Below are 19194 nucleotides of genomic sequence, written 5' to 3'. Positions count from 1 at the left end.
AACAGATTGCATCTGGGGAAGCAAGAATTGGCTGGAAAGCCTATTTTAATAGAATTGGCTGGTGTTTTCCTTCATACCCCTGAAGCTGAGCAAAAGGTTCTTATGCCACGATGATGCCAAAGCCTCATGGCTGTTCCATTCTGCTTCCCTTTGCCAGCCGACAGGTTCTGCTGCAGGAAATAACAACAGAAGCAACAGCAGTGCCTCTGCTCCTTCTTGGTAAATACTCTTTGCTCGCATCTGCTACAATCACAATGATATAAGTTGTGCAGTCTGCTCAGATGGAAATGCAATGGGGACATTTGCATATTGGCTAGGAAAAACAACAACAAGCAAGAGAAGGAACGCATAATGTACCTGCGCCTTTCTCTGAACAAAATTCTTATGGATACTTCTCCCAGGAAACCACATTATGTTATTAGGTGAAAAGTTATTTAGAAATGTATACCCAGCTCTTCTTGATAAGAGAAATTCAAAGCATCTTACCAAAAAAAGCTCATAAATATACACAGCACAGTAATCCGTGGAATAGATGTTCGCATGACTCAGGCAGCGGAACGACACAGCAATAATGCATATCTCTACACAGAAGTAGTCCCATGAAGTACAGCTAGGTTTTCTTCAAGGTGGGTTGGCCAATGTGATGCCTTCCAAATGTTGTCTGAGTGCAGATCCCATCACCCCAGGCTATTGGCCACGCGGGATGGGACTGAGCAGCATTCCAACAGTATCTGAATGTTGGTTACTCCTAAATTTAGGATTGCAACCTTACAGTGCAATCATATAAAGCGCATTCTCCAATTAAATGAGAGTGCGTGTTGCGGTGTGGGCCACCAGGTCAGCCCTGTGTTGCCGGGCAGGTTTATAATAATAATAATAATAATAATAATAATAATAATAATAATAATTTATTATTTATACCCCACCCATCTGGCTGAGTTTCCCCAGCCACTCTGGGCGGCTCCCAATCAGTGTTAAAAACAGTACAGCATTACATATTAAAAACTTCCCTGAACAGGGCTGCCTTAAGATGTCTTCTGAATGTCAGGTAATTCTTTATCTCTTTGACATCTGATGGGAGGGCGTTCCACAGGGTGGGCGCCACTACCGAGAAGGCCCTCTGTCTGGTTCCCTGTAGCCTCACTTGTCGCAATGAGGGAACCGCCAGAAGGCCCTCGGCGCTGGATCTCAGTGTCTGGGCTGAATGATGGGGGTGGAGACGCTCCTTCAGGTATACAGGACCGAGGCCGTTTAGGGCTTTAAAGGTCAGCACCAACACTTTGAATCGTGCTCGGAAACGTACTGGGAGCCAATGCAGATCTCTCAGAAATGGTGTTATGTGGTCCCGGCGGCCACTCCCAGTCACCAGTCTAGCTGCCGCATTCTGGATTAATTGCAGTTTCCAGGTCACCTTCAAAGGTAGCCCCACGTAGAGCGCGTTGCAGTAGTCCAAGCGTGATCCCACCACTCTGGCGAGACAGTCCGCGGGGAGGTAGGGTCTTAGCCTGCGTACCAGGTGGTGATGGAAGACAGCTGCCCTGGACACAGAGTTAACCTGCGCCTCCATGGACAGCTGTGAGTCCAAAATGACTCCCAGGCTGCGCACCTGGTCCTTCAGGGGCACAATTACCCCATTCAGGACCAGGGAATCCTCCACACCAGCCCGCCTCCTGTCCCCCCAAAACAGTACTTCTGTCTTGTCAGGATTCAACCTCAATCTGTTAGCCGCCATCCAACCTCCAACCGCCTCCAGGCACTCACACAGGACCTTCACCGCCTTCACTGGTTCTGATTTAAAGGAGAGGTAGAGCTGGGTGTCATCTGCATACTGATGAACACCCAGTCCAAACCCCCTGATGATCTCTCCCAGCGGCTTCATATAGATATTAAAAAGCATGGGGGAGAGGACAGAACCCTGAGGCACCCCACAAGTGAGAGCCCAGGGGTCTGAACACTCACCCCCCACCACCACTTTCTGGACACGGCCCAGGAGGAAGGAGCGGAACCACTGTATGACAGTGCCCCCAGCTCCCAGCCCCTCTAGACGGTCCAGAAGGATGTTATGGTCGATGGTGTCAAAGGCCGCTGAGAGATCCAGCAGAACTAGGAAACAGCTCTCACCTTTGTCCCTAGCCCACCAGAGATCATCAACCAGCACGACCAAGGCAGTTTCAGTCCCATGGTGAGGCCTGAATCCCGATTGGAAGGGATCCAAATGGTCCGTTTCCTCCAGGCGTGCTTGGAGTTGTTCAGCAACCACCCGCTCAATCACCTTGCCCAAGAATGGCAGATTTGAGACTGAGCGATAGTTGGCCAAATTGGCCGGGTCTAAAGATGTTTTTTTAAGAAGCGGTTTAATGACTGCCTCTTTCAGCGGGTCTGGGAAGGCTCCCTCACAGAGGGAAGCATTCACCACCCCGCAGAGCCCATCGCCCAGCCCTTCCCGGCTCGCTTTTATCAGCCAGGATGGGCAAGGATCAAGGAGACAGGTGGTCGGTTTCACTCGTCCAAGCAGCCTGTCCACATCCTCGGAGGTAACAGATTGGAATTGATCCCATGTAACAGGACCAGACAGAACTCTAGCACTCTCCCGCCCTGGCCCTGCTCCCACGGTGGAGTCTACCTCCTTCTGAATCTGAGAGATGTTATCTGCAAAAAACTTTGCAAAAGCATTGCAGGAGATCTTGGGGTCCCTACCAGGCCCCGGTGGAACAGGTGGTTCCGATAGATTGCGAACCACCTGAAAAAGTCTCCTGCTGCTGTTTTCTGCAGATGCAATGGAGGCGGCGAAGAAGTCCCTCTTCGCCGTCGCCATTGCCACTTGGTAGGCTCGACGTTGAGCTCTAACCCGTGTCCGGTCTGATTCAGAATGAGTTTTCCGCCACCGGCGCTCTAGCCGTCTCAACGATTGTTTCATCACCCTCAGCTCCGGGGAAAACCACGCAATCGGAGAGGGCGCTTATGGCTACTGCATGGGACATTGATTGGATGTCCGGGTTGCAGGGGCAAATTGCATGTTGCAAGTTGGTGGGTGGGACCATTAGGCTTTAAATACGGGGCTCTTCGGTTTCCCTTTTTCTTTTGCAGAGTGCATCGGATCACCCGCCCGCCCACCATGTTTTCCGGTTGACCTTGCTTTGCCTGCCATGGGGTCGTCTGCCTTGGTGCAGGGGCCTAGTAGGAATTTTGCCATTTGGCTGATTGGCTGGTGCCATTTGGTTTTTGCCTACTACTTAGCAATTCGTCACAACTTGTAAGGTTGCGGTTAGGCATTGGTTATAAATTGCTGGTGGTGGAGGGGTCAGGTTAGGCTGTGCCTGCCCCTCCAAATGTGCTGAAGGGAATTCCGTTAAAGGAATCCTGAGGCTTGCCATGATTTTGTCCAATCCCTGTCATGGGACCAGGGCCGGCAAGCCTTGGGGAGCTGGTTGGGTGAGCGGCGTGGTCTGAAGCTCAACTGATTCCCAACATTGACTTTCCCTTCTACTGGCTTCCGATCGGAGCTCGGATGTCAGTTCTGTCCCTGGTGGGGGGACAGATAGTCATAACCAATGTCTATACAACCACTCACTGATTTTGTATTTTAATAAAGTTGTGGCCAAAATAGTGCCCAAAAACCAAAACTAAAATTACGTGTGATGTGTGAAATTATTTGAGGGGTGGTCTGGGGACCTACACATGCAAATCCCATTGCAGGCAAAAGGTTCCAGGTTCGATCCCAGGTGTCTCCAGGTAGGGATAGCAGAGATTCCTGTCTGAAACCCTGCAGAGCTGCTGCCAGTGAGTGTTCACAATGCTGAGATAAAAGGGAGCATGGTCTGACTTGGTAAAAGGCAGCCTCCAATGTCCCTATTATTAAGCTATCAGCATGACTTGGCAGCATGACTTCCCCTTCATGGATCACTGCCTTGCCGTGGCGAAGGGGCTTGAAGAACTCAGAGAAGCTATGAACTATGCCGAGCAGGGCACCCAAGATGAACAGGTCATAGTGGAGAGTTTTGACCAAACGTGATCCACCTGGAGGAGGAACCGGCAAGCCACTCCAGTATCCCTGCCAAGAAAACTCCATGGACAAAGACAACAGGCATATAAAAGATATGACGCTGGAAGATGAGCCCCTCAGGTCGGAAGGCGTCCAACATGCTACTGGGGAAGAGCGGAGGGCAAGTACAAGTAGATCCAGAGCTGATGAAGCGGCTGGGCCAAAGCCGAAAGGACGCTCAGTTGCGGATATGCCTGGAAGCGAAAGGAAAGTCCAATGCTGTAAAGAAAAATATTGCATAGGAACCTGGAATGTAAGAACCATGAACCTGGGTAAGTTGGAGGTGGTCAAAAATGAGATGGCAAGAATAAATATTGACATCCTGGGCATCAGTGAACTAAAATGGACGGGAATGGGTGAATTCAGTTCGGATGACCATCATATCTACTACTGTGGGCAAGAAACCCATAAAAGAAATGGAGTGGCCCTCATAGTCAACAAAAGAGTGGCGAAAGCTGTACTGGGATGCAATCTCAAAAATGATAGAATGATCTCGATACGAATCCAAGGCAGACCTTTTAACATCACAGTAATCCAAGTTTATGCACCAACTACTTGTGCTGAAGAAACTGAAATTGACCAATTCTATGAAGACTTACAAGACCTTATAGAAGTGACACCAAAGAAGGATGTTCTTCTCATTATAGGGGATTGGAATGCTAAAGTAGGGAGTCAAGAGATAAAAGGAACAACTGGCAAGTTTGGCCTTGGAGATCAAAACGAAGCAGGGCAAAGGCTAATAGAGTTCTGTCAAGAGAACAAGCTGGTCATCACAAACACGCTTTTCCAACAACACAAGAGACGACTCTACACATGGACATCACCAGATGGGCAGCATCGAAATCAGATTGATTATATTCTCTGCAGCCAAAGATGGAGAAGCTCTATACAGTCAGCAAAAACAAGACCTGGAGCTGACTGTGGCTCAGATCATCAGCTTCTTATAGCAAAATTCAAGCTTAAACTGAAGAAAGTAGGAAAAACCACTGGGCCGGTAAGATACAATCTAAGTCAAATCCCTTATGAATACACAGTGGAAGTGAGGAACAGGTTTAAGGATTTAGATTTGGTGGACAGAATGCCTGAAGAACTATGGATGGAGGCTCGTAACATTATACAGGAGGCAGCAACGAAAACCATCCCAATGAAAAGGAAATGCAAGAAAGCAAAGTGGCTGTCCAATGAGGCCTTACAAATAGCGGGGGAGAGAAGGCAAGCAAAATGCGAGGGAGATGGTGAAAGATACAGGAAATTGAATGCAGATTTCCAAAGAATAGCAAGGAGAGACAAGAAGACCTTCTTAAACGAGCAATGCAAAGAAATAGAGGAAAGCAATAGAATGGGAAGAACCAGAGATCTGTTCAAGAAAATTGGAGATATGAAAGGAACATTTCGTACAAAGATTTCCACAATAAAGGACAAAAGTGGAAAGGACCTAACAGAAGCAGAAGACATCAAGAAGAGGTGGCAAGAATACACAGAGGAATTATACCAGAAAGAAATGGATGTCTCGTATACCCCAGGTAGTGTGGTTGCTGACCTTGAGCCAGACATCCTGGAAAGTGAAGTCAAATGGGCCTTAGAAAGCACTGCAAATAACAAGGCCAGTGGAAGTGATGGCATTCCAGCTGAACTATTTAAAATTTTAAAAGATGATGCTGTTAAGGTGCTACACTCAATATGCCAGCAAGTTTGGAAAACTCAGCAGTGGCCAGAGGATTGGAGAAGATCAGTCTACATCCCAATCCCAAAGAAGGGCAGTGCCAAAGAATGCTCCAACTACCGCACAATTGCACTCATTTCACACGCTAGCAAGGTTATGCTTCAAATTCTACAAGGAAGGCTCAAGCAGTATGTGGACCGAGAACTCCCAGAAGTGCAAGCTGGATTTAGAAGAGGCAGAGGAACCAGAGACCAAATTGCAAACATGCGCTGGATTATGGAGAAAGCTAGAGAGTTCCAGAAAGACATCTACTTCTGCTTCATTGACTATGCAAAAGCTTTTGACTGTGTTGACCACGGCAAACTATGGCAAGTTCTTAAAGAAATGGGAGTGCCAGATCACCTCATCTGTCTCCTGAGAAATCTCTATGTGGGACAAGAAGCTACAGTTAGAACTGGATATGGAACAACTGATTGGTTCAAAATTGGGAAAGGAGTACGACAAGGCTGTATTTTGTCTCCCTGCTTATTTAACTTATATGCAGAATTCATCATGCGAAAGGCTGGGCTGGATGAATCCCTAGCCGGAATTAAGATTGCCGGAAGAAATATCAACAACCTCAGATATGCAGATGACACAACCTTGATGGCAGAAAGTGAGGAGGAATTAAAGAACCTTTTAATGAGGGTGAAAGAGGAGAGCGCAAAATATGGTCTGAAGCTCAACATCAAAAAAACAAAGATCATGGCCACTGGTCCCATCACCTCCTGGCAAATAGAAGGGGAAGAAATGGAGGTAGTGAGAGATTTTACTTTCTTGGGCTCAATGATCACTGCAGATGGTGACAGCAGCCACGAAATTAAAAGACGCCTGCTTCTTGGGAGAAGGGCAATGACAGGCCTAGACAGCATCTTGAAAAGTAGAGACATCACCTTGCCAACAAAGGTTCGTATAGTTAAAGCTATGGTTTTCCCAGTAGTGATGTATGGAAGTGAGAGCTGGACCATAAAGAAGGCTGATCGCCGAAGAATTGATGCTTTTGAATTATGGTGCTGGAGGAGACTCTTGAGAGTCCCATGGACTGCAAGAAGATCAAACCTCTCCATACTGAAGGAAATCAACCCTGAGTGCTCACTGGAAGGACAGATTGTGAAGCTGAGGCTCCAGTACTTTGGCCACCTCATGAGAAGAGAAGACTCCCTGGAGAAGACCCTGATGTTGGGAAAGATGGAGGGCACAAGGAGAAGGGGACGGCAGAGGACGAGATGGTTGGATAGTGTTTTCGAGGTTACCAGCATGAGTTTGAGCAAACTGCGGGAGGCAGTGGAGGACAGAGGTGCCTGGCGTTCTCTGGTCCATGGGGTCACGAAGAGTCGGACACGACTAAACGACTAAACAACAACAACAACAACAAATGACTTGGCACATGACCAAAGTGTCGGCTTATAGTGTGACATGCAAAATTCTTAATCCACTGCATGGTGGTCTTTGTCTGAAACCCTGGATATCCACTGCCAGTTAATATACACAATACTGAGTTAGATGAACCAATGGGCAGACATGAAAGAAGGCAACTTCCTAGGTTCCTGTGTCACAGAATATCACATATCTGGCTACAACTAAGTAGCTGACATGTGCAGAACTTTCAAACTGCTACTATGAACCTGATAGGCATAGGGTCGTGCACATACTCTGACACAGTTGCCAGTGTACTCACTGTTTCTTAAGTGGAATCTACACACATATAAAAAACGCTGTGAAAATGCTTTTTTAAAAAACATTTTGAAAAATATATTGAATTTGCCATAGCTCACTGTCACCATCTAGTGTCACATTGTATATTGCACTTTACAACACACTTAAAACGTTTTATCTGCAGCTGTGCATCTGAGTCCTTAATCTCAAGCAGCTTTTCTTTATTCATTTAAATACCAAAGTGTAACTATTTTGACAGTGCTGGAATCAAAGCCCAACAGAGCTCACTAAAGAAGATGTAGGAAAACTGAGCTTAAATTGGGCAATGATAGAATCTTGTATTTCAGAAGTTAACAAAACCCCTGTTTCCATACAAATCAATATGGCTAACCTGATCCAAAACACCCACCCACCTCACTCACACACGAAAACAAAGATCACAACAGCCAATCACAAGCAAACAATCACACCCTAAGCCAACCCCAACCTCTCTCACCACCAAAGGAACACAAGTGAACAACACAAGCAACGCTGACACCAAACTCTACATACATTAAACATAATAGAAACACCGCCACCCGACCCCACCCCCATCCATCCTCCCTCTCCCCACCCCCCTTTCTTTTTTCTTTCTGTTTTCTTCTCCCCCTAATGCCTCAACAAATGAAACAGATTTGTAAAAACGTTACATGGAAGAAGAAGAAAAAAAAATACGAGGCACTACACTTCTGTAAAACAAGAAAATCCTTAATAAAAATATTTAAAAAAAAAAACCTGTTTCCAAACACTGAATTGGATGAGGAAATGCCACTCATCTTGCCCATCAGTCTTTGCTGTGCTTTGTATGTGTTTTATAACTGCTGTCTAAATGGTACTTGTTCTGGCCAAGCTGTTTTTCTGCTTTGAGGTGTTTTTATATTGTTGAGTATTCTAAGTTGCTTTGAAGACCCCTGCAGTTCAAAAAGCAGCAGCAGTTTCCTAAACAAATAATAGTTCTTTTCTTGCATTGCAAAATGACCCCCCCCCCCTTCAGCCAACTTTTCAGCAAGGAACAACAATCCTCAAGAAGTAAAATAGGCTGAGTTCAAATTTGTTTTATCCCCAGTTCAGGTTTTAAAATCTTTCTGGTTCAGAACATGAAGAATAGAGCCTGGGGATTGCAAGGGGGGTGCATTATTGCAGTGTAATTGATTCCTCTTGCCATCATTCACACTAACTAGTAAATAGAACAGATCTAAAGATCTTAGCAATTTCCTTGCCAAATGGCTAGGTGGAAATGAAGATGCCTGGAGAGTCCCATCAAAAACAAGCTGGAAGCTTTTTTTGTTTGTTTTAACAATGGAACCTGAAACTGGGTTGTTGGGGCATTGGAGTCCAAGAGAAATACAGCACAATGTTCCCTTCCATTAGGGACTGACATTGATGGAAAATGTCATTTCATTCTGATGGTGCTGATAGTTGATATGATCCTAATGACCAACACAAAGGATGCAATCAACTTCCTATTGAAACCGCTGGCGCTAACAGCACTTCACCACATCCAAAGCCGTCAACCAGAAACTTTCCTTCTCTCAACTGAGTCATCCAACCTTTCTCTTCACTTCCTACAAAAATTGTTCATTGTGAATAATCAGCAGTGGTTGGCTGGGCAAAGTGAGGCCATATGTTTCACTCAACTATGCAATTGTTTTTCATAAGCAATAGCATCATTTGAAGCCAAGATATCCAAATGAAATTAGAAACACACATTTCGGGAAGGACTGACATTGTTGGGTAATCTCCTGGGCCCCACACACCCTGGAACCCACGGTTAACTCCCAGATCTCTCTGCTCCTCCTCATTCTTTTTCCTGCTGCTGTCGGTTGACCACCCTGTGTGAGCAGCAGCAATGAGAGCACAGAAAAGGACAGCAACCTCCATTTGCCTTGACCTCTGCCAACCAGCCTAGAGGAGGAAGGCAAGTGAATGAGCAACAGTGGCAGCTGGTGTCCCCCAAAGCTGAGATGATGGACTGTGGGCAGTTGTTCTGTTTTCCTCCCCATCCTCCTCCATTGCAAAGATAATGTGGACACTTAAACACTGCAGTTGGACAAATACTTGGCACCTAACTAAATGGGGGTGGGGTCTTACTTTGGTTCAGATGAAGTCCCTGCTGTCGCAGTTGCTTCTCTGTTCGGAGAAAAGTCGCGTAGCCTCCACCTGTTCTGGTTCTCTCCATATCTTCATCCTTTTCAAAGAAACAGTGGACACTTTCACTTTGCACTTGTATAAATACTTAACGCCTAACTGTCTTATATTGGTTAAGAACTGCTGTCACAATTTCCAGTGTGGGTCAATGCATTACTGAGAAGTAAGCCCCCACTGAATTCCATGTGGAATTCTCTCTGAGCCCTGGTTGCTCTAAATAGACCAGCTTCAGAGCACAATTCTGTGTTTCAAATTAAGTGCCAGATGAACTCCTATCTCCATTTGTCAAAGGGGGGAGAAAAATGTACCATGTGACATTAAAAGAACCAACGTCTCCCTCAAAGATGGAAATCATCAGGAAAAAAATGTTGGACAATCTCCTGCATATCAGGTACAAGCCCCAGACTGACATTCATACCCAGTTTCAAGAGGTCTAGGAATGACTGAGGTCTGCTTTGTATTTGTCTAGCAGTGCTGCAACAAACAGAGATAGAAGACTTTACATGCAGCAGTGTCACATCAGCAGAAAATCAATTCTGTTTGCTTACATGACACATTTGGCAGACACTTCTCCATCCTGTGATGAAGAGAGTGTTTGGTACAGATAGGACAGATAACCTTAGACACCCTTGCTTTTCAAACACCCAGCTTACACAAACTGTTGCTTCTTCTTTTCTTTGTAATTTATTCTTGAACCACACAGATCCTGACATTTTAGTGTCTCAGATCAGTCTCCATACACACTGTGCATACCTTTCAGATCTTTCGAGATATTTATTCATTGCTATGGATTTCTGCTGATAAAGCCAGAAATCTAAGACTACAGTGGTGAATATAAAAAATACTATATGCGATTTTTAACACTTTATGTTCTGTGCTTATGTTCTTCCTATTGCATTTACCATTAATATTTGATATTTTACTCAACCAAAATTTAAAGTAGTCGCTGTACTGAAATATGAGGTGGGGTGGGGGGAAGGAAACCAGACTTTTATCTGATCATGGTAACGCTCCTGTATTCTTACCTGCAAAAATTCAAAGGCAAAGGATTTGTTTATTTTGTCTGCCAATGGAGGGACTTCACTCAGATACAGTGTTTGGCATTTACCGTACCTCTGCACCCATAAGAAACAGATTCCAGCAATGCTCAGAGGGCTTTAGTCATAACCTCCCGTCACACTCACAACATATTTATACTACCACTTTCTTCGCTCTGCTCCACTCTTTCGCCTCAGATACTGGATGCTGCTTAGAACAAACTTCTTAAAAGCCAAACACATAATTAACAGAACAGAACACCCGAGTTGACTCTCTGTCCTATAGCCATCCCTTGCAAGCATCCCTCACGGCAGGCAGCAATATTCCCCAAACAATGTTGGGCACTGGAGTCTAACCACATTTTAATATCTCACAGTGCCCTGGAGCAACAGTGTTGGTAGCTAGACCCAACTCTTAGGGGATGTTTGGAGTACAATACTATGCTGGATTTTAAAAGGAGGTGGTAATGCAGGTGGGTCCTGATGGAGTGTAGGGCCAGGTATTTATGCCAGCCCCACACAAATATATGCAAGCCAGGTAGATCCTAAACACACATATAAGCCTTGCCTTTAAAAGAAAAAGGATGAAAATTTATAAATGATTTTATAAATTCTTACCCAATGTAGCTTGTTATGAATACTACTGTACGTATGAAGCCTAACAGATTGCTAATTGACTATTATCTTACTAGGGTCTTGCAACTGTATCGTGATTTAATCTGGGGGTGGCTAATCTGTGGCCCTCCAAATAGTTTGGAATCCAGCTCCCATCAGCATTGCCAATAATGCATGGATGATGGGAGTTGTAGTCCAACAACATCTGGAGGGCCATAAGTCAGCAACCCCAATTCAGAGCTAACTAAAAACGAGGATCAAAAACCACTGTGGTCTTAGGACCCCTCTGTCCTGTTTGGTGGTCCGGAAGGATATTTTGTAACATAATCTAATGGTGCCATTTAGCAACAAGGATGTAGGCACAGCATTTCATAATAATAATAATAGTAATAATTTATTATTTATACCCCGCCCACCTGGCCGAGTTCCCCCAGCCACTCTGGGTGGCTCCCAATCGAATATTAAAAACAATACAGCATTAAACATTAAAAACTTCTCTAAACAGGGCTGCCTTCAGAAATATTTATACTCCCTAAACATGTCACAGATGAAAATAGGGCCATACTTGTATACTTGGCCTGGGAATGTGTTACCAATGTTGTTCGGTCCCTGCTCCTGCTAACCTAGCAATTCAAAAGCACGTCAAAGTGCAAGTAGATAAATAGGTACCGCTCTGGTGGAAAGGTAAACAGTGTTTCCGTGTGCTGCTCTGGTTTTGCCAGAAGCAACTTAGTCATGCTGGCCATATGACCCAGAAGCTGTCTGTGGACAAACGTCAGCTCTCCAGCCAATAAAGCGAAATGAGCGCTGCAACCCCAGAGTCGTCTGCAACTGGACTTAACGGTCAGGGGTCCCTTTACCTTTTAAGTCTGTACAAGCTTTAAGATTTGCATCAGAGACCCTGTTTTCTAGCCCACCACTGACTGATGGTAGATTATAACCAGTGTAGCAGGGACTTTTTGGTGGTGACTTTTAGAAGTCTCTGCCTAGGAAAATATGCAAGGATCCATCAACACTGGTCATCAAGAAGTCCATAAAGGCTTTTTTTCCATTCCAATCAGTGTCTGACTGACTACTATTTCATGCTCTTAAGACATGTTATTGCTACTCCTTCTAAATTAGTGGGACTGATGAGGTACTTTATTAGTGTGTGTAATTAAAACATTTTGTAAACCACTTTGTGAGGCCAGTATGCCCTGAATGGTGGGTCAGAACTATTTCAAATAATTAAGAAAATGGTTTAGCGAGGGCAGATGCCAGAAGATAGGGGGCTATGCCTGGTCAATAAGGAATCATTTGAATATGTGCTTTTACCTAAAGCACTTTTTCTGATTTTGCATGTAACAAAGTGGATTCCACCCCACCCCCACTGCTTAAACCTTGAAGGTAGGTTTTTTCCCCCTTTAGGAATGAAACTATGGACAATCTTTTTACCATACATTAACATTTTGGAGGGACTGCCAGGAAGGAACCAGAAATAATTACTGCAGAGGCAGGGTGCTGCGGTTGGGGGAAGATCTACTAAAGCTGCCTTCACTTGTCCGTAAATGCCTTTGGATACAATTAATAGGCCCACTTATAAATAAGTGGTTTTGAGACGCTGCTTCATGCATATCCTGACTTCCAGGGCCGACAAGTCAATCCTATTAGCTCTCTGGATTGCCCCAAGGTACCGCCGTTGCTAAACAAAATATTGTGTCCAACTAGAAATAAGACTTCTGCTTTATTCCACAACTCCACATTTATGCCTAGCCATGGCAAATATACACGATAGTATTTGCAGCAGATGTAACGAAAAGTAAATTCGATTTCTTATAAGAATACTTCAGCATGAACTTACAGATGAGAATGAGTGGCAGAATAAACCTTGGTGGTTATATTCTACTACCACTTTTGGTGGCAATACACTTCTGAATACCAGCTGCTGGAAACCACAGAAAGGGAGAGTGTTGTGGTCAGATTCTGTCTGCGAGTTTCCCAGAGGCATGTGGCTGGCCATTGTGGGAGCAGGTTGGTGGACTAAACAGGCTACTGCAGGCTATTCTTATTTTTATGGTTCTGACTAGATGTTTCAGGGGGCTTGTGGTAGCTAAGCCTTCTTGACTGGATCTCCAGGGAAAGCAGTTAAATTTCAGAGCAAGAACCTGGACGTCTTCTGCTTCCTGCCTCCACAAGCATCACATTTGAGTTACAAACTCACACCCCAAGTGGTCATCCCAAAGTTTCAACAAGAGGCCAAGCATTGCAAAAGATAATGGTTTAAATAAGCATTTAAAGTCTGTATATCAGAACCGCTGCAAGCAGAAGCTAGCATGGCCTGAAGGCTAGAGACAATTTGGTGAATGGAGAATTTTATAACTAGACAGTAAGAATGCAAAAACACAAATATTCCATGGGAGAGTTCTGTCCCAGCTTTGGTTGTGCTATAGTGTAAGAGTGTCTCTCCAGACAGCAATAATGCAGTAATGTTGAGGAAGCATTGCAAAACACTCAATAAGGCAGAATAATGTTTGGATGGTCCAGAATGAACCCACCAGTAATGCACTATGCATCAGTGTCGTGCTGCAGAATTTTTAAAAAGCCAGTCTGGAAAGATATCCAATTCCTATGGTCATTCAGTCCTTGATATTGTCTTCTGAGAATAACTGTTATTTAAAACAGTAACATAATAATTAAAATCAGCCACATTGGCAGCTGAAAACACATAATCCTTTGTATACTTCACAATTAAAACAGAATTCACTGCCGTAAGATGGCTAGTAGACTAGATGGCTTTTAAAAAGGATGAGATGCATTTGTGTTGCTCAGGTTTATAAGTTGCTATTAGCCATCATGGTTAAATGGAACTTGCATGTCCAGAGGCAGTTAAATAAGATGCAGGAGAAGAACTGGGGTGTCTCATTCCCCTTAGCTACTTTGCTTTCTTGCCAGCTACCACTGTTCCTGCCTCAGTAACTAAAACAGCCTCCACAGGACTGGGACTGCTTGATCTATATTACGGCTCAAAAAAGCTTTGTGAAAACAAGAAATATAACTGCTATCTGGGCAGAGGCCCAGAAGCTGGCCTTGCTCCCAGAGAGCTGCTGTCAATGGGGTGTGAGAAGTCATATGGTTTTGAAATTAGGACTCCACTAACACCTTTCTTTGCACTTCAATTATTTCCATTTCCATTTCCTCTTCCGCTCTTGTTTTCTCTCAGGTGGTGGCACTGCTGCGCCACATCTCAGAGCCTTTCTGTGAGGCATCCAAGCCTTTTCTTCACTATTAGAAGCACTATTAGAAACACCTTCCACCAGCCACCTTACCTGCTTCTTAGCCTTCTGCGTACTGACAGAAAAGTGTTGTCTTTTTGAGTCTGACTCATTTGCTGTCGCACTGCTTCTTTACAATAATAAAAATATGAGGGAGATATTTAACTATATTTTCTTATTGGTAGTATCTCTTGGCTCTGGGAATCCCATTCTCATTCAAGCAGCATCACTTCATCATTTCTATCCCCAGCACCACCACACACTAGGGAACATTAATCTCTTGCGAGGAAAGGGGAAAAACCAATTTAGCCCACTGGAGTTTGTAAGACAAGGCCAGGGCATTTGAATCTTTTTTTTCCTTTTCCCAATCAAGCAAAGAAGTCACAGGTTAGCTGATACAAAACACTTGTCTTAGCACTTGATGGACTCCTTATTTGAGGGGAACTCCCCTTGGGCCTCTCAGCCTGTCAGGCTTCTGGAACGGACTCACTAAAACGTGTGTCCTGTGCCTTGTATTTAACTTGACAACAGGGATCGAGCTTACGGGCTACTTCAGGTCCCTGAAATTCCAAAGGGAAACCTTATGATGCCCACTTTTTAATTAATTTGAAATGTTATAGAAGTCCATTGTCAATCAGCATTTATTAATTTGTTTAAATGTCAGTAATTTTAAAGCTGAGTTAATTTGTTTGCGTTTTAGTAACCTTAAAAAAAAGAAGTGTTCGCTGCCAAGCCCTGAGTAAAGTTGAAGGGGAAAAGCATATGTCAGATGGTCCCCTGAAGCAGTTGACCAAATGGTTTTGAGGTTGCATTTCATTCTCTTAGTTATTCATTTGTCCCCTTGCAGACTATTGTTCTGATGTGGTGAAAGCATTTACTGATTAAATAATAAGTGCATCTCGCAGCCCATTAACGGATAAATGCCTTCCAAACCCAGTGATAGACTCAGATAGAGGACACCGGTTCTATGTCAGCAACTTTTTGAAGGTGTGATGGTAACTCATGTGAAATACTGGTACTGGGTGGACCATCAGATTTTGATTAGGGGGTGCAGCCTGTCCTGGGTGGGACTGCACTCTCCCTAAAAGATCAAGTCTTTAGTTTGAGGACGCTCACGTTGGCACTCCTGTTGGGTGGACAAGTGTTATAGGTAGTGAGAAGCATATTTTTCCAGCTGGTACGTCAGCTATGACCTTACTTGAATGAAAGATGACCTCATCACAGACATCCATACCCTCATTACCTCTAGATTAGACTACTGTAATGAACAGCGGAGTTGCTCTTGAAAAGTGATCAGAAACTGCAACTAGTACAACATACTGCTATGAGGATATTGACTGGAATGAGGCTATCAGAACACATTACATTCATTTTGTTTGATCTACATTGGTTGCCAATTTATTTCCAGGCTCGATTCAAGGTGGTTATTAAGCTTTAAACAGCTTGGATCCCTTAAGGATTTTCTTTTCCCCTACCTTCCCCTTTGTTTGCTCTGTTCATCATCAGAGGACCTGCTCCAGATTCCAGGTAGCAGTGGTGGCATCTAGGAAGTGGAAGGCCTCAGGACTTTATGACTTTAGGCATTTGGCCAAAGGTTTTACTATTATTTATTAAATTTGTATGCCACCCTTTATCTGTAGGTCTCAGGGAAGTTCACAGCATAAAAATACAAGATAAAAACATCAAATACATAATAAAAGCAAGGACAAAACAAAACAAAACAAAACAATAAGCCCCCTCCCCACACCCTCTCCCACAAACACATTTAAAAGGCTATCGAATGTTTATCAGCCAAAGGCCTGGTTGAAGAGGAACGTTTTTGCCTGGTGCCTAATGGGGTATATTGAAGGCACCAATCAAATATCCCTGGGGGGAGCATTCCACAAATAGGGAGCTACTGCAGAAAAGGCCCATTCTCATGTAGCCACCCTCTGGACCTCTCATGGAGGAGGCACACAAAGAAGGCCCTCAGATGATGATCTCAGGGTCCAGGTAGGTTCATATGGAGAGAGGCAGTCCTTGAGGTATTGCAGTCCTATGCCGTTTAAGGCTTTATAGGTCAAACCCAGCGCTTTGCGTTGGGCCCAGAACTAATTGGCACACCTGCAGATGTAGAGGAGAAGTAGAGCTGTGTGTCATCCGCTGTCATCAGCTTCCACAGGAGCACCTGTATCCGGAAGCCTTGATATTGCAGCACTGCCCTGCCAGAAGTCTTCCATTAGTTCTTAAGCCAAAATTCACAGTAGAAGTGCATGTTCTCTTCCACTTCTTGTCCTTTGGAAGCAAGAGAACCTAAGTCTCATTGATGTTGTTCACAGGGACTGTCCAATAGGTACTCATAATTTTCACACGATAGCAGAGCCATCTCTTGTCATCACCAGATTCCTATAGGTCCTAAGGGAAGTGTCAGATTTTAGCAGGTTCCTCCCTTCCACATACGCTCAGAAATCAAAGGGGAACAGGACAGTATGCATGTGAAAGAAATGAAACAAAAAACATTAGTGTGTGTTATTATCACGTGCTGCAAGTATTTCTGTGCCTCAGAAAATGAGTCATCTGTCTGTGTCCTTTAAACTCTATTTGGAAAGTGATAAGCAGTATTTTACAAATAGGACTACACACCCAGCAGATTACTGACTAAACTGCTATTACCAGCAATACTCTGAATTTACATAGTGTTTTGCATCTTCAAAGAACTGTGCAAATATTACCTAATTGATCTAGCTTGGAAAACAAGTCCTGGAAATCTAATATCAATCTTATATGTAGAAGAGAACAAATCATTAACTGAAAGGAGCACATTCTGTGGAATCCTATTACCATAAATTACACACAGCTTTCCCCCTCCTCCTCAAAGTTATTCCCTTAGCCATCTGATTAATGACTGGATTGAAGCAGATTAATTTACTTGTGGTTTCTGGAAACTTAATAGGTGGAAACGTAATAGAAGCTTGATAGAATTGTCAGAGATAATTGATGCTTTAAGGGGCATGAAATCAGAAAAAGCATCCAGTCAAGATGGATTCACAATGGGATTTTTTTAAAAAAAAGAAAGAAAGAAAGAAAAAAGCATGAGACGTGAGATTCTCTGGTTTTGATTTGTTTTTAAGTGAGGTTAAGAAATGATGTTTTTATGGGGAAATGCATGTTCTCTTCACCTATGAGACAACATCAATCCAGTGTCAATTATGTTAAGCTTTGTTATGCGTACATATTAATGGGTATTTTAAATGATTGGATAACAAATAATTCTGCTTCAAAGGAACAATACCAAAAGGAGCTATGTAAAATATTATGAATTATTGCACCATGCAACAAACAGCACATCAGTAAAGGAATATAAGGACAGTATGGGAAGGATCCAACCCCTTACAACTTCCTTCTTTCTGTCCTCTCCGCATATATACCAAACATGTGATGTAACGGGTGGGATTCCCCAGATAATGAACCCAATTTCCCCAGTTCCCCATTGCATGAACTACTGTGCTAAGCATGAGGGCTGTGCACATCTGCTGCTGACACTACTGGACATAAGTGGAATCACACTTCTGACTCAATAACACCAATACAGTCATACCTCGGGTTGTGAACGTGATTCTTGTGGGAGGCATGTTCGCAACCCGCAGCGTTCCCAACCTGAAATGCCGTGTTTGTGCACGCGCATGATGCGATTCAGCGCTTCTGTGCATGCGCCGAAACCCAGAAGTAACCTGTTCCGGTACTTCCGGGTTTGGCACGGTCCGCAACCCGAAAATGTGCAACCCACAGCGTTCATAACCCAAGGTATAACTGTAATACATTATTCAGAGCATAATTGTATCACAACTTGAGAAGGAACCTAAACGGTTGTCCTTCAGTGTTCATTCACTGATCGTAGTAGGCATTTATATGGCATGTGTCACTGCTGGGCTGGGCTGGGCTGGGGGACCTGTGGCCCTCCAGGTATTGTTGTACTCTAACTCTCATCAGCACTAACCAGCATGTTCAGTGGTCGGGGATGCTGGGTCTTGTAGTCCAGCAACATCTGGAGCACCAGAGGTTCCCTATCCTAGGTACTGTGCCTTAGTATATTCACTTCCAAACAGAATCATACGGAAAGGCTGTACACATATTACATCAGGGGTGCCCAAACGTTTTTCAAAGAGGGCCAGATTTGATGAAGTCAACATGCGTGAGGGCTGACCAAAGTTGTTGAGCTTTCTTTAGAATTGATCTGTAAACGTGTGAAATTTTCTCATATATGTGTGTGTGTTGAGTGCCGTAGTCAACCAGTGAAATAGACACATGTGCAATTTTCATACATTTTTTCATGCTTTCCGTGTTAGAAAATGGTCACATCTGAAGCATCACTTTGTGACTTTATATCAGAAAGAGAGAGTGGGTGGAAGTGTGAAGTCTACTAAAACAGACTTCATCGGCTTCCTCTGTAAAATGCCCAGCCAGATCCATGAGAGAAGCGGCATATTTTCTTTGAGAGTCCAATCTGCTCTCCATCATCGCTTTCTCTTAATACCGAGAAGTTCTGGCTACAGTACTCGCTCCCCCGCCCATCTCCCCAGGAACTTGTTCACAAGCCAATAAGTAGAAGCCATTATAATGCTGCCTGGTTTGTAAATGCATTGAACAATGATAGCGTGCTTGAGCCTGACAGCCAGCCGTCCATGGCGATTATGAAGAAAAGGAGCTGGGTTTTGTTGTGTCCCT

The 19194-nt window shown here is 44.1% G+C and overlaps 1 protein-coding gene across 1 annotated transcript in view; it reads right to left on the bottom strand.

Moving 5' to 3' along the window:
• THSD7B (thrombospondin type 1 domain containing 7B) overlaps positions 1-19194 on the bottom strand; it is a 603973-nt gene that overhangs the window by 524766 nt on the left and 60013 nt on the right. Inside the window, exon 3 of the mRNA XM_083703772.1 lies at positions 9531-9627. The gene's annotated coding sequence lies outside the window, so the exon portion shown is untranslated. The remainder of the gene's footprint in view (positions 1-9530; positions 9628-19194) is intronic.

Source organism: Podarcis gaigeae (assembly GCF_964106915.1).
Source record: "Podarcis gaigeae genome assembly, chromosome: 1".
NCBI classification, from domain to species: Eukaryota; Metazoa; Chordata; class Lepidosauria; order Squamata; family Lacertidae; genus Podarcis; species Podarcis gaigeae.
The sequence above is the reverse complement of the archived record's forward strand: the minus strand, read 5'-3'. Positions and strand labels throughout refer to the sequence as shown.